We start from the raw sequence: 10,390 nt of genomic DNA, 5'->3' as shown, positions 1-10,390 counted from the left end.
GCACGCCGCTTCTCTATTGGTCACCACCCACGTCCGTCTGCGCCACGGCCCCGCCCCCTCCCCCCGCCGTCAAGTTTGAGTGACGCGGGCGGCGCAGGCGCAGTGCGCTCCGGCGGCCGAGTTGCCACGAAGTCAGATCCACGGGGCAGGTGGGGTGGCCCCGGCGGCGGCGGGGGTGGGGCAGGGGGCAGGGGGCAGGGGGCAGCCCAGGGTCGGGGCCCAGGGGCCCAGGGTCGTCCCCGCCAGACACAAACAAACGCCCAAAGAGAGCTGCTTTCTTCTGACGCACTTAAAGGCGTTCGCTCTTAAAGGGGATGTCACTGATGGTTTTGGCCGTTAAAAATACGAATGGGACATTGGCGGGGCCGCCTGGGAACAGGGCGAGCAGACTGGGGCATCATTAACCTACCAACCCATCGCCATTCTGCTGATCTTTGACCCTGGGTGCTCCCGGCTACCTTCTCTGCAGAAAGTGGTTTGTTGTGGGCGGTGTGGCGGCCCCCAGCCGTAATCACACACACACAATGCTGGAGGGACTCAGCAGGCCAGGCAGCATCTGTGGGAAAGGGTCGACATTTTGGGCTGAGAACCACAACAGCAGGACGGGAGATAAACGATGAGGGGGGTCAGAGGGAGAAGGTGGCAGGTGAACCGGCAGAGCGGGGAAGGGTGACGGGAAGAGCTGAGGAGTTGATAGGTGAAAGAGATGAAGGAATGGAGAGGGAGGAACCTGTAGGAGAGAATGGAAGCGAGGGGAGGGGAGGAGCACCAGAGCAAGGTGAGAGAGGGGAGCAGGAACAGGGTACGCTGAAGGAGAGGGGACAGTTACCCGCAGTTGGAGAAGTCGATGTTCATGTCACCAGATTGGAAGCTCCCCCAAATGGAATATAAGCTGTTGCTCCTCCAATTTGAGTGTCGCATCATGGCGGCAGTTGAGACGGGTTTATCGCTACTCTCCAGAGATTGTCTGCCTGGCGCCGGTGGTCACGTAACCAGGACTTGTGATCTGCACCGGCTGCTCCCACGGCTTCACCTCACCCTGATCAGGTGGGGAGGGGGTGAGTGAGCAGGTGCTTCAACTTGCCCGAGGGTGACCTGCAGGCTAGCGGAGGGAAGGAGCGTCTTACACCTCCTTTGGTAGGGACGTATCTCCACCATGGCACACATACTAACCCTGACGTCTTTGAAATGTGGCCAGTCATAAAGTGTGGGAGCCACTCCGTCCGGAATTTCAATCACTTTAATTCCACTCCCATTTTGACATGTCAGTCCACGGCCTCTTGTACCAAATTGCAGTCATCTTCATGGTGGGGCAGCAAGTCCATGTATTCTGTCTGGGTACCCTCCAACCTGATGGCATGAATATCGATTTTCTCTTCTGGTAAAAAAACATTCCTTCTCCCTCCCCTCTTCTATTCTGCTATCTCACCTCTCCACACCTGCCTTTCACCTCTCTCCTTCCCTTTCTCCCATTGTCCACTCTCCTTTCCTATCAGAATCCTTGCTCTCCAGCCCTTTACCTTTCCCTTTTCCACCTGGCTTCACCTCTCACCTTCCAGCTACCCTCCTTCCCCGCCCACCCCACCTTTTTATTCTGGCATCTTTCCCCTTTCCTTTTCAGTCCTGAGGAAGGGTCTCAGCCCGAAACATTGGCTACTTGTTCATTACTGTAGATCAGGGGCTCCAAACCTGCTTAATAGTATTGTCCCGCGGCAGGATAAAGTTTGGGAACCCTGCTACAGACGCTGCCTGGCCTGCTGCGTTGATTTATTGAGATACAGCCCTTTGCCTTGCACTGCCCAGCAGCCCCGATTTAACCACAGCCTAATTACAAGAAAATCTGCATTCGCCAATTAATCTAAGACTTTGGACCATGGGGGGGAAACCAGAGCACCCGGAGGAAACCCATGCCAACACAGGGAGAACTCCTTACCGGGTATCTGGTACTGCAAAAGTGCAGTGCTGATGTCCACCCTACCGTGGCTGCCCACCTGTTTTACACTGGAAAAGCTTTGTTTTGTGCGCCATCCGGACAGATCATTCCAATGGTATTGCAGGGCATGGACAGAGCAATGGCTGGTTCAGCAAAGAGTGGGGGTACAAGGAGCCTTTTCGGATTGGCCGTCAGTGGCTAGTGGCATTCGACGGGGGCTGTGTTGGGACCGCTTCTTTTTACATTGTATGTCAATCATTTGGATGTTGTAATTGATGGAGTTGTGGCCATCTTTACAGACCATACGATGACAGGTAGAGGGGCAGGTGGTTTTGAGGGAGCAGGGAGACTGCAGAAGGACAGATGAGGTGAACAGGCAGATGGAACACAGTGTCGGGAAGTGTGCGGTTGTGCTCCGTGGTAAAAGGAATGAAAGTGTAGACTATTTTCCAGACGGAGAGAGAATATAAAAATCCGAGGTGCAAAGGGCCTTGGGAGTCCTTGTGCAGGATTCCCGAAAGGTTAATTGCAGGTTGAGTTGGTGGTGAGGAAGGCAAATGCATTAATTTCGAGAGGATGAGAACATAAAATCAAGAATGTAGTTTTCATTCTTTATAAGGCATCGGTGAAGCCTCACGAGGAGTATTGTGAACTGTTCTGGGCCCCTTATCTTGGAAAGGATTGCCGAAACTGGGGAGGGATCAAAGGGGGTTCACGAAAATGACTCCAGGATTGAATGGCTTGTGGGTGGCCCTGGAATTCAGAAGCATGAGGGGTGACCTAATTGAAACCTATCAAATGGTGAAAGGATGCAGATAGAGTGGATGTGGAGAGGATGTTTCCTATCGTGGGGGAGTCTAGGACCAGAGGATGCAGATAGAGTGGATGTGGAGAGGATGTTTCCTATAGTGGGGGAGTCTAGGACCAGAGGACACAGATAGAGTGGATGTGGAGAGGATGTTTCCTATAGTGGGGGAGTCTAGGACCAGAGGACACAGATAGAGTGGATGTGGAGAGGATGTTTCCTATAGTGGGGGAGTCTACGACCAGTGGATACAGATAGAGTGGATGTGGAGAGGATGTTTCCTATAGTGGGGGAGCCTAGGACCAGAGGACACAGATAGAGTGGATGTGTAGAGGATGTTTCCTATAGTGGGGGAGTCTAGGACCAGAGGACACAGATTGAGTGGATGTGGAGAGGATGTTTCCTATAGTGGGTGAGTCTAGGACCAGAGGACACAGATAGAGTGGATGTGGAGAGGATGTTTCCTATAGTGGGGGAGTCTACGACCAGTGGATACAGATAGAGTGGATGTGGAGAGGATGTTTCCTATAGTGGGGGAGCCTAGGACCAGAGGACACAGATAGAGTGGATGTGGAGAGGATGTTTTCTATAGTGGGGGAGTCTAGGACCAGAGGACACAGATAGAGTGGATCTGGAGAGGATGTTTCCTATAGTGGGGGAGTCTAGGACCAGAGGACACAGATAGAGTGGATGTGGAGAGGGTGTTTCCTATAGTGGGGGAGTCTAGGACCAGAGGACACAGATAGAGTGGATGTGGAGAGGATGTTTCCTATAGTGGGGGAGTCTAGGACCAGAGGACACAGATAGAGTGGATGTGGAGAGGATGTTTCCTATAGTGGGGGAGTCTAGGACCAGAGGACACAGTCTCAGTATAGACAAACGTCTGTTAAGAACGGCGATGAGGAGGAGTTTCTTCGCCATTGAGTGGTGAATCTGTGGACTTTATTGCCACAGGCCAAGTCTTTATCTAGATTTGAGATAGAGGTTGATAGATCATGGACTGGTCAGGGCATGGAGGGATACGGGGAGAAGACGGGAGACTGGGGCTGAGAGGGAAAATGGATCAGCCATGGTGTAATGACAGAGGAGACTCGGTGGGCCGAATGGCTGAATTCTGCTCCTATATCTTACAGTCTTAGAAGACAAGTACATCAAGGCAGCAGAAAGAGAAAGTAGACAGGAGAATAGAGGATAGTGTGAGTGTGAAAGAACGTGATGGCAGCTCTACTTTCTGAGGAGTCACATCAATAGTCATGATCTTCTGCAGTTGCTCGGTTGAGAAGATCCCAGTACATTGCGTCCCGGTGAGGTTTGGAAATTGCTCTGCCACGGAAATGTGGACTACAGTGGGTAGTGAAAACTGCCCGATGCATCTCCAGCTTACCAGCCGACAACACAGAAAAGTAGGGTGGCAGAGTGGAGATGCCTCTCTATCAAAGGAGGTGTGAGGGGCTCCTTCCCCCCGCCGGCCTGCGGGTCACCCTCGGGCAAGGTGTAGCTCCTGCTTAGCCCCCGATCAGGGTGAGGTGAAGCCGTGGGAGCAGGTGGTGGACGGTCGTACGAGCAGCCGGTGCAGATCACAAGTCCTGGTTATGTGACCACTGACGCCAGGCAGACAATCTCTGACCAGTATCGATAATGGCTGGGGTCACCCGTCTTGTAAAGACGCGGCCCAGAAGGAGGCGATGACAAACCACTCGTGTAGAAAGACTTGCCCAGAGCAAAAACGCTCATGGAACCACCATGACTGCCCACGTCCTAACGACGCGGCGGCTGATGATGGGAAAAAGGCCAGCAAAGTCCGAAAGGATCTCACCCACCCTGCTGACAGACTGTTTGGCCCGTTCTCATCAGGAGCCCCAAAAGCAGTCCCTTTTCCCCGAACTGTCAGGCCGATCAACACCTCCACCCCAACCACCACGTCATCCACTCCTCTTCACAGTCCCTCAGTGCACTTCAATCTGCACCCCCCCCCCCCCCATGCACTGACACCATCACTGTCCCTGTTGCCAAGAGTCACTCTGTCTGTTTCTCATTTCTTTATGCACGGATACACCTGCACCCAGAGTCACTCTGTGTATGTAAGCCAACTGTGTGGACGTGTGGCCAAACTCATTAGGTACCTGTACACTCAATATGTCTACCAAGGTTCTCAGTCATCCAGGTCATTGTATATCGAGCAGTCGTAAATCAAGGGAACTCCACTGGCTGTGCTGTCTAGGATTCATCTGTTCCCATCCACGCTGGTAGCTTTCCTGTGGGCCGTTGAGTTGTGGAGGTACTGGGAGGGTCATTAGTCTTTTATATGCATTGTGAACTGCTGTGGAGACGCCGGGGTAGAGGTGTTGGGACTGAATTGTGAGTAGCTGATAGTGTCGTACCCCACCCACATTGTAAGGGTCGTACCCCATCTCCCCCCTCTGTTCAGGGATGGGTTTTCCAGTTTGACAAAGACGGCTTCTTTGGCCCCTCTTTCAAACCACCGATCCAAAATGTGTTATCATCCAAGGTGAATATCTGCAGCTGAGCCCTGACCTGAGCTGTTAGCCCTCCTATGTTGGGCCATCCGTTTGTGAAGTGATGTTTCACCCCGCCAGTTCCCTTTGCATTGGATAGCTTTTACAATATTGCTGTTGTTTGTGACTGGGTGTACGATCCTTGGATTGGACGAGTTTCTGTCTGAGTGTGTTTGTGGGCTTGAAAAACTCTGGGGTTTGGTGTTTGTTGAAACTCCAGCTACATATGGGATAACTGTGTCTCCCCATCTGCCTTGCTCCTGGGCTACTGGGCTGACGTCCCTGCTAGCTTTTGTTGCCGTCATGACGAAGGCCCAGTCAGGGTAGCCGCAAGCTTTCAAGGAAGGCTTCTCTCAAATACTTGTCTTCGGCTGTAATGTTGGTGGCTCAGTCTCGGTGTGGAGAAGTGGTGTTCTGACATTGGCCATCTTACGTTCTAATGGGTAATGAGAGTCAAACTGTGGATACTGATCAGCGTGGGCTGGCCTCCTGTAAGCTTTAATACCCAGATGTCTTTTCTCCGACGAGTGCTATTGTTCTTGACGTCTTCTCGTGTAAATTTGATGTACTGTCCACTGAGCTGATGTGTCGTGTGAAGGTTTACACCTCATGGATTTTGATCTTGGCCCAGTTGTCATCCACGTACCTGAACCAACGAGTGGGTGATGTTCCATGGAAGGTGTTCAAGGCTGTCCTTTCCACTTCCTCCATTGGCTACAACAGGAGTCACCAGTGAACCCAGGGCGCTGCTTGTTAGACCTGAGGTGGAGCAGAGTTCATAGCTGATCCCAGATGAGAGTACTCTAGGGTACGATCCTGACACAGCCGTTCTGTAACTGTCTTGATAGCTTCTGAAGTGGGCACGATGTGAATAAAGTGCCCTAGATAGGACACAAGGATCCCACACCCACCCATAAACAGAGCAGTATTACTGCTTCGGTAGTACAGTCAGTGGCCACTGCACGTGATTGCTAATGCAAATGTCTGATCAGCCAATCGCGTGGCAGCAGCTCCCTGCGTAAGAGCACGCAGACACGGTCAGGAAGTTTAGCTGTTGTTCCGACCGAACATTAGAATGGGATCTGAGTGACTCTGATGGTGGAGTGATTGTTGGTGCCAGACGGGGTGGTTTGAGTATCCCAGAAACTGCTGATCTCCTGGGATTTTCTCACACAACCGTCTCTAGAGTTTACAGAGAATGGTGTGAAAAACAGAAACCATCCAGTGAGGGGCAGTTCTGTGGGTGAAAACACCTCGTTAATGAGAGAGGTCAGGGGAGAATGGCCAGACTAGTTCACGCTGACAGAGACTCAGATACCCACAGGTTACAACAGCGGCATACGGAGGAGCAACTCTGTATGCACACATCGAGTGTTAAAGGGGATGGGCTACAGCAGCAGAAGACCAGGAATATACACTCAGTGGCCACTTAATTGGGTATCTGAGGTGCTAATGAAGTGGCCATTGAGTGCACATTTTTTAAAATATTTTCCCTTGTGTACTAAATAAGTAATCTCCAATCTTGAGCGAGGTAGATTAGGAAATCAGGAGTTGACCTTTATCAAACTTGGAAGTATGTTCGAAAGTCTCCTGGCAGCAGGGTAGAAGCTGCCCGTCAGCCTGGTGGTATCTGTTCTCAAGTTGTTGAAACGCTGAAACTGACCCCACAGCCACCAATTGTGCCAGCAGCTCGTTCCACACTCTCACTACCCTCCGAGTGAAGAAGTCCCCTCTCGCGTTCCCCTTCGCCTTTCACCCTTAACCCGTGACCTCCGGTTGCAGTCCCAGCTGAGCTCAGTGGGAAAAGCCTGCTGACATTTACCCTGTCTCTACCCCCTCATCATTTCGTGCACCTTCATCTGATCGGGGTGGTGGGGAGGAGCTACATCTGGGCCATCGATAACGGCTGGGATCGCCTGTCTTGTAAAGACGCGGCCCAGAAGACAGCAATGGCGAACCACTTCTGTAGAAAGATCATGGTCCTGAGACTACGATTGCCAATGTCATACATTGTGAATGAACTAGCTAATCTCCCCTCAGGCGATAAAGGCCTGATCTGTTCACCCTTCCCTATAACTCCTAGCACCGTTTCCCAAGGCAGTGGAGTCTAGAGAGGAGGCTGGAGTCCAATAATCCAGAATTTTACTGGTGCCCACAGTTCCCTCCGAGCCAGATGGCCGCATGCCCGAGGAGTAACTGAGATGCTCCTGCACACATAGTCTGTGTTGCTGTTTCGCTGCAATTTTCTTTTATATAATTGTGAAATGCCCCGTAATTAATGACGTGTAAATGGATATGATCCATAAATTTTCTAAATAATGATTGTACCACAACCTTTGAAGCAGTTTAGAGCTCCAATGTACTTACGTTGTCAGTGTGTCAAGTTGCAACCTCATTACAAATTGTAACACTGAACACAGAATGGGAGTCGGTAGCTTGTTACCTGCTGAATGCCAGCGTGGCGGAGTAAAAACCGTCCCCAGTGACCCTGTCCGCTGTGCCTGTCAGTTTCGCTGCCTGAGGTCGTTTACTGGTGATCTGAGTTGTGGTCGGCGCTCGTTTGATGTGAACATTAACAGAAAAACATTTAAAGTTCCACACAGTTTTTAGGCTGTGTAAAAACTTCCTGCCCAGACCAATGGTTGGTCTCCACAGCAGTAAAAACAATTTGAGGGACTATTAACGATAACACACACAAAATGCTGGTGGAACCCAGCGGGCCAGGCAGTATCCACATGGAGAAACACTGTCGACGTTTCAGGCCGAGACGCTTCGTCAGGACAGACAACACACACAAAATGCTGGTGGAACACAGCAGGCCAGGCAGCATCTATAGGGAGAAGTGCTGTCAACGTTTCAGGCAGAGACCCTTCATCAGGACAGACAACACACACAAAATGCTGGTGGAACACAGCAGGCCAGGCAGCATCTACAGGGAGAAGCGCTGTCGACGTTTTGGGCCAAGACCCTTCGTCAGGGACGATTACACAGGTCAGTGGATTAATTAGTCTCGTGGGCAGTACAGGCTCGTGGGCTGGTTGGACCTGTATTTCTTTAAAAATGCAGGGGTCACGGAACTAAGAAGAGAACAATTATTCTTTTTCACTCAGACGGGAGGGCTCTGTTGTTAAGTTTATTGAAGACATTAGGTTCTGGGCATTAGGGAGAGCTACAGATACAGAGGAGGTGCAACTGATCATAAGCCATGATGGAACAGGCACCAGGGATGAAATAACTTTTATCATTCCGAACTGAGCCCAGCACCGAAGTGGAATTGGAAAAAGAGACAGCTTTATTGTTCTGAAGGGAAATCACAGTGTCACAGTAGCATTGGCACGGATATACATACAAGTATTGGGAGAGAACTAAGAAAGAATAAAAGACAAGTTTCTTGGTAAAGTAATTTAAAAGAAAGCATGGCAGCACCTCTACTTCCTCAGGAGTTTATGAAGATTTGACATTACATCTAAAACTTTGACAAACTTGTATAGATGTGTAGTGATGGAAAATCCCTTAAGAAGTAGTGGATACGGCCCTATCCATCACGGGTAAAGCCCTCACCACCACAGAGCACATCGACACAAAACATTGTCACAGGAAAGCACCATCCATCATCAAGGACCCCCACCACCTAGGACACGCTCTCTTCTCACTGCTGCCAACGGGAAAGAGGTACAGGAGCCTCAGGACCCACACCACCAGGTTCAGGAACAGTTATTACCCCTCAACCATCAGGCTCCTGAACCAGTGAGGATAACCTCAACTCTGAACTGATTCCATCGGGAAGGAGGTACAGGAGCCTCAGGTCCCACACCACCAGGTTCAGGGACAATTATTACCCCTCAACCATCAGGCTCCTGAACCAGTGAGGATAACCTCAACTCTGAACTGATTCCATCGGGAAGGAGGTACAGGACCCTCAGGACCCACACCAGCAGGTTCAGGAACAGTTATTACCCCTCAACCATCAGGCTCCTGAACCAGTGAGGATAACCTCAACTCTGAACTGATTCCATCGGGAAGGAGGTACAGGAGCCTCAGGTCCCACACCACCCGGTTCAGGAACAATTATTACCCCTCAACCATCAGGCTCCTGAACCAGTGAGGATAACCTCAACTCTGAACTGATTCCATCAGGAAGGAGGTACAGGAGCCTCAGGTCCCACATCACCTGGTTCAGGAACAGTTATTAGCCCTCAACCATCAGGCTCCTGAACCAGTGAGGATAACCTCAACTCTGAACTGATTCCATCAGGAAGGAGGTACAGGAGCCTCAGGTCCACACCACCAGGTTCAGGAACAGTTATTACCCCTCAACCATCAGGCTCCTGAACCAGTGAGGATAACCTCAACTCTGAACTGATTCCATCGTGAAGGAGGTACAGGAGCCTCAGGTCCCACACCACCAGGTTCAGGAACAGTTATTACCCCTCAACCATCAGGCTCCTGAACCAGTGAGGATAACCTCAACTCTGAACTGATTCCATCGTGAAGGAGGTACAGGACCCTCAGGACCCACACCACCAGGTTCAGGAACAGGTATTACCCCTCAACCTGCCCTTGACAACGCCATGCTGATTACCCCTGATCAGATTATGTTTCTCCAAATGATCATAACTCAGTTAATCTGACCAACCATGTTTGTTCACCTCCATTGGCCTGGTCACTGAAATACTTCACTTTTCATAAAGCTGTTTACGTTGTAAATACATCCTGGTATTTCTGTATTTCTGCACATTTTCTTCCATATTTTCCTATAATCCCTTATTCTTTATAATTATTGAATGTTGTGGTTTTATTTTGGAATGCACCTCAACAAGTTTGTAATGCGTGTAAATGCATATGGCGAACAAGGATGAAACAGACCCCGATCACCCCTCCCTGGGACACTGTGGACGGACAGACCCCGATCACCCCTCCTAGGAACACTGTGGACGGACAGACCCCGATCACCCCTCCCTGGGACACTGTGGACGGACAGACCCCGATCACCCCTCCCTGGGACACTGTGGACGGACAGACCCCGATCACCCCTCCCTGGGACACAGTGGACGGACAGACCCCGATCACCTCTCCCTGGGACACTGTGGACGGACAGACCCCGATCACCTCTCCCTGGGACACTGTGGACGGACA

The sequence above is a fragment of the Hypanus sabinus genome, unplaced genomic scaffold (assembly GCF_030144855.1).
Source record: "Hypanus sabinus isolate sHypSab1 unplaced genomic scaffold, sHypSab1.hap1 scaffold_2099, whole genome shotgun sequence".
Classification (NCBI taxonomy): domain Eukaryota; kingdom Metazoa; phylum Chordata; class Chondrichthyes; order Myliobatiformes; family Dasyatidae; genus Hypanus; species Hypanus sabinus.
Note: the sequence above shows the minus strand (reverse complement) of the source record.